This window comes from Phyllostomus hastatus, unplaced genomic scaffold, assembly GCF_019186645.2.
Source record: "Phyllostomus hastatus isolate PE091 unplaced genomic scaffold, TTU_PhHast_1.1 phas_scaffold_1674, whole genome shotgun sequence".
NCBI lineage: Eukaryota > Metazoa > Chordata > Mammalia > Chiroptera > Phyllostomidae > Phyllostomus > Phyllostomus hastatus.
The window spans coordinates 30,661,939-30,667,938 of record NW_025334011.1 but is presented as its reverse complement, the minus strand read 5'-3'; positions in this window follow the sequence as shown (position 1 = coordinate 30,667,938).

Sequence of the window (6,000 nt, the reverse complement as noted above, 5' to 3'; positions counted from 1 at the left end):
CTCCACTCTCTGCCAGTTTTCAGTCACTTCCTTCACTATTCACAAGCAAATTGGGCCCTTCTGGTGCTGATTCCCAGGTGGGTGGGTTTGTGTATGTTCTTGCATCCTGTGGGTTTCTCCAACAAACTCTACCATGAGGCTGGGAGTTTCTCCTGCTGTCGCTTCAACCCCCACAGGTGTTTTCAGAGGCTTTGAGGCTTTATTTCCCTGCACCTGAACCCTGGGTTTTGTGGTCTCTCTTGTTCCCCAGTTGTTCCTCCCAGTTTATCTGCATGTGAATGTGGGACCACCCAGTCCACCAGCTGCCACCTTGTCACTTGTCCTTTCCACCTAGTTGCCTGTCTCCGTCCCTCCTACGGGTCTGGATGAATGTTTCTTCTTTAACTCTTTGGTTGTCGAACTTCTATACAGTTCAATTTTCTGTCAGTTCTGGTTGGTTTTTGTTTTTAAGTGTGTTGTCTTTCTTTTGGTTGTGTGAGGAGGCACAGTGTGTCTACCTACACTGCCATCTTGGCTGGAAGTTCAGTTTTGTTTATTAATTAACTTACTCATTCAAAAATAGCTGAATGTCTTCTGACTATAAGGGACTAGGTCCCTGCCCAAGTGGACGGAGTTTTGTTGACCGCAGCAGGATTCAATCATGAGGCACCCTAAATATTTTTTAAAACTCTTAGTAAATATTAAATCAATAGTCAACATCAGATTTTTAGTACGGTTTTTAAAAATAATGTTAATTTTAAGATAGCCTAACTCTAAGGAAGAGAAGAAAGTGTAAAGTTAATTCTTCAACCTCCCATCACCACTCTTCATTCTCAAATACTATTTTCTAGTTTATGCAATTATATATACAGTGACAGTGAGCATTCTTGAATACTTTTGCCTATTGGTGCTGATGTACTTGTAGGATTAATGACTAGCAATGGAATTGCTGTATCTACCATACTTTACCATGTATAATGCACTACTGTGTATAATGTGCACCCATGTTTTTGGCCCAAACTTTCAGGAAAAAAGTCTTTCCTTTCAATTTTTAAATTCAATTATTTATTTATTTATATTTAGATACTTTTTGTATTATAAAGGAATTTTAACATTTATTTTTGAACATGTTATGGTACAAGAAATTTTATGTAACAAGTAGTTACAAAACACAAGAACAGATACAAGGGTATTTCAGGTACTATCTCATGTATAATGAGCATCCTTATTTTTCCCTCAAAAATTTGTGCAAAAAAAGTGCACAATATACATGGCAAAATATGGGTAATGTGACAGTAGAGGCATTAATAAAATTAGGTTATGAAGGTGCCTGCTATTCTTTCTTTTTTGCCATAGATTGCCTGTTATTCTTTAAAATTATGCTGAAATAATTCTGTAATAAGACAAGAAATAGAAGTACTAACTAAAATATTTGAAAGTTGAAGAAAAACACCTTTTTTTGCAAATGATACTTTTGCCTAAGAAACTCGAGAACTGATTGAAAAGGTATTATAAAATAGTTTTTTAAAAAGAAATAACTTTTCTAGTGACCCAACAATAACTTGGTAAATTACACACACACACACACACACACACACACACACACACACACACACACACACAGAGTCTGTCCAGAAAGTATCCAGCCAGTGTTATGAAAAATAAAGCCATTTATTGAAGAAGATACAAGAAACATTGTACATAGGGCAAAGATACCTCAGTCCCCTTCAAATTAGGCACCTTGGGACTTCTCATAGTTGTCTCAATTGACATCAGCTATCCCATTGTATTTTCTTGAGTCTCATTGATGGATGGTCTGAAATCGCTTCCCTTTCAAAGGTGATTTTAGTTTTAGGAAAAGCCAGGAGTCACAGGCTGCCAAATCTGGGCTCTAGGGGGACTGAGTCACCTGGGTGATTTGATGTTTTACCAAAAAACTCTGCCCAAGACATGATGCATGAGCGGGTGTGTGGTCATGATGCAGCTGCCAATCACCAGTTGCCCATAGCTGCGACCTTCTGAATCTCCCAAATAGCTTCTGTGGAGAAATGTTCAAGCTTAACACAAAATTTGATGCAGATTCATTGCTCTCCTTGCTCAGTGATTTTGAATGTGACAGCCACACAGTACACATGCTCACTCAGTGGTGTCCACCACCCCCACTGACTAGTACAGTGAAATCATCATTGTTCACACATGCATATTCCTGTCCACTCTCCTTGACTGCCAGTTTACACTGATGTCATGCAAACCATTCTCATTATATTAACAATAGTTGGATTTTTCCCAAACAAACTGTGTGTGTGTGTGTGTGTGTGTGTGTATGTGTGTGTGTGTATTCACATATATAATATTGGCAAGAACTGGAGGGGATCTATACAAAAAAGAAAAAACATGAGAACAGAAAGATTTTAATAAATTGAGAAATGTGTTATGCTCTGAGTTGAGATACATTTGTCTATTTTTCATTTGTGATTTTAACTGAAATTCCAATGGGTTTTTTTTGTTCTTTTAAAAAATATTTTATTTATTTTTTTAGAGAGAGGGGAAGGGAGGGAGCAAGAGAGGGAGAGAAACATTATGTGTGCGAGAACCATTAATCAGTTGCCTCTCGAATATGCCCAACTAGGCACCTGGCCTGCAACCCAGGCATGTGCACTGACAGGGAATCAAATCAGCAACCTTTTGGTTCACAGGCTGGCACCCAATCCACTGAGCCACACTGACTAGGGTGGGATTCTTTTTTGAAGTTGAAAAAAGGTAATTTCTGTTTGGAGGAAAAAAACAGGACAGAGTAGCCAGAATAGTTTTGAAAAGGAAAAGTCATAACAGGAGATTCACCATATCAGATGTTAATACATATGACAAACTCACATGCAATGATTTTGAACTACTGAGGAAAGATTGGTAAATAGATTAATATTTAAGAACAAATAACCTTGAAAGAAAATTCAGTATACCAATAAATGAAGCATCACCAATAAGGAGGACATGGCTTATTCAATAACTAGTACTAGGAAAACCAGCCATTCATTTGGGAGGGAAAAAAACAGGTTAGATGTTCACTTCATACTATATACTGAAATACATTCCAGATGGATTAAAGAGGCAAATGTGAAAATGAAATTGTAAATAATATCTCTCTCTAGATATATATATAGATATATATAGATATATATCTATATATATATCTATATATATCTATATATATGGTTCTTGGATGGGAAAGAACCATAAAACAGTGCAAGAAATCACATAGCTGTATCTGTATAAACATCTGTTTGTCAAAAATTATAAATGATATTGAATAATAAGTTGCACAGTTATTATTTTGATGGGTATGATGCTGGGTGGATATGGACTTTTTGAAAAATAACTGATATTTTCTTCCCCATCTGAACCAAATTGATAACTGAGTGAAAATTCTAGCTATGTACGCTAACCTCAGATAGGAGCACACTTTGGAAGAAATTTAACCGCCAAGCTGCCAGAGTGAAGTCAGGAGCATCTAATTAGGAAGTGCTCCAAAAGCTACACAGAGTCTACCCAGGATTTTATGTGCCAAGTATCTGGCCCTGAATCAGGTAACTCAGTTGCTTAGATTGTTGTCCCACATGCTAAGGTTGTCAGTTTGATCCCCACCCCCCCACACCCATCCCCCATCAGGGCACATGCAAAAATCAACCAATGAATTTATAATTAAGTGGAACAACAAATTGATGTTTCTCTCTCTCCCTTCATCTCTAAAAAATCAGTAAAAAATTTTTTTAAAGTATCTGGAAATTTGGTTTGGATTTAGATCTGAGAAAATTTGATGTTCTGGTTTAGTTTGCTTCCAATTTGAACTAGTTGCCTAAGAGTTAAATTTTTGGTTAAACTTAAGGTATTACGGGTTAGAAAATGATTAAGGCCCATTCTAGTTGTGGGTTGAGGGTTTAATTCAGTTTGTATCTGTGGTAAGTCTATAAAAGGTGTGACTGAAAAACAGGAGCAGCTAAAGGATGGGTGCATTGGCCCTGGGCCATGAAGAGGAAATGTGCATAGATGAGCATTAGAGTATGGCTATGGATCGCTCCTCGTGGTGCTCAGATCCACTTTTTTCTTTTGTATGTCCTGCCCTCTAGTAACCAGCAACCCCAGGACTCTGGCTGGCCTTTATTGCTAAGGAAACACAAGAAAATTAATGGGAAAACTATAGTTGCTGCAGCTGCAATGGATCTCAGGACTAAAGTAACTGATTTTTTATTCCCTTCTGCACCACCCATCATAGCTTTGCCTTAGCTTCAGCTAGTAGTACCCATGCTGGTCTAGGCAGGTTACACCACAGATGTGAACTCTGTAGTTGTGAACTCAGCACGATAGTGGCAAAACATGGGCATCTGGGCCATTAGCTGATAGAACATTATTGTGTCCTTTGGCCCTACTCATGCCCAGTCTTATATATGCCACTTTCATTTTGTGGTGGATTGCTGCTGGGCCCACTCAGCTTATGGCTTACTGGATCCGAGAGAACCCAGCTATGAGGGTTATCTCTTGCCACAAAGTAACTTTATGCCCCATGGTCAGATACTCCATTTCAATCAAGGATCATTAGACTGTAAGAACATCTATTTGAATGGTGTATAGAATTTTCATACCTAGAGATGGTATGACCGTGCTTCAGAATCCTAGGAGTCTACATTGTGGTTCTCCTACTGGGATTACTGGTAACTCGACATGGCATCTTTTCCCACCACAGATAACCTTTAACACCATAAAGTCTGATGAGTGATATGGCAGGGCTGCTTGCACTTGTGCCTAGAGCAGCTTCGGAGCCAGTCTTTTACAAACTCTGTCACCTGGTAAAGGGATTAAAACAATATTCTGAAGTGCATGGAAAATAACTTCTGAATACACTTAATGGAAATTTTCAGGCTCCATTTTTATAGGACCAGCCTCCCTTTGGTCAATAGGATCCAGATCTGATCATTGATTCAGGTCTGGAAACTAGGCCAGTGATGGTGCCATTTTATTGGGACAGCTGCCCATAGCCTCCTGACAATCCGGTCTTGATTTATTTTTGTTTTATAAATTGATACCCTTATTGCCTGCCTATCTGTTTTGCCTCTAAGAACATTGAATTCTATTAACCATCAATACAGCTCTCTATAGATGCCACACCAATTGCAATAACTGCACACTTTTTAAAAAAAAATTGTTTTTTTTAGAGAGAGAGAGAAACATCGATTTTATTGCTCCATCTATTTATACATTCACTGGTTGACTACTGTATGTGCCCTACTGGGGATTGAACCTGTAACTCTGGTGTATCAGGACAACACTCCAACCAGCTGAGCTAACCGGCCAGGGCTAATTACACACACTTTGCTTCTGACAGTTACATACTGTTCACTGGGCCTCTATTGTGTCTGGATCCTCTCATTCCTATTAAGGAGCCCAGTTCTGTAACAGTGTCTCCTCCAGTCAATCCTGGCAAACAGAATACCACCACCAAAGAAATTCTCAGTGATCCTTACCCTCTTAACCATGCATTGCTTATCACTTTGGTAAACCGTGTGTTCTCTGGAACTTTGAACAGTCAGTGGGTGGGTATTCCATCCCTACATGTGCATACCCACCTCTATGAGCCAGCCATTTGACATCCTTTCCCAGTCAGCCATGGAAGTTGGAGCATTTCCACTTCATTTAGTGTGGGCTGTTGATTTCTCTAAGCTTCTAAGGGCCATCCTCGCACCTAGGGTGCTTCCTAGGGTGCTAAATCTTTATCCTGGGAGAATATTCCCTTTATCAATAAACTCCTCCTAATCCAAATTTAGTCAGTCTTCTTCATTACTGTACTGGTGTGTTTGAGCTGAATTGTTTTCCTTTTGTGTGCAGAAAAAGGTACTATAATGGTCTCTGAATAAGGAGTATCTTAGCCCATGTCCCAGGATGAAGAAAGGTGAATGGAGCCCCAGCAGAGTTGCTTTCCGAAGATCTGCCATCTTGAAATAATGACAATATTCTTGATTCAATCTTTAA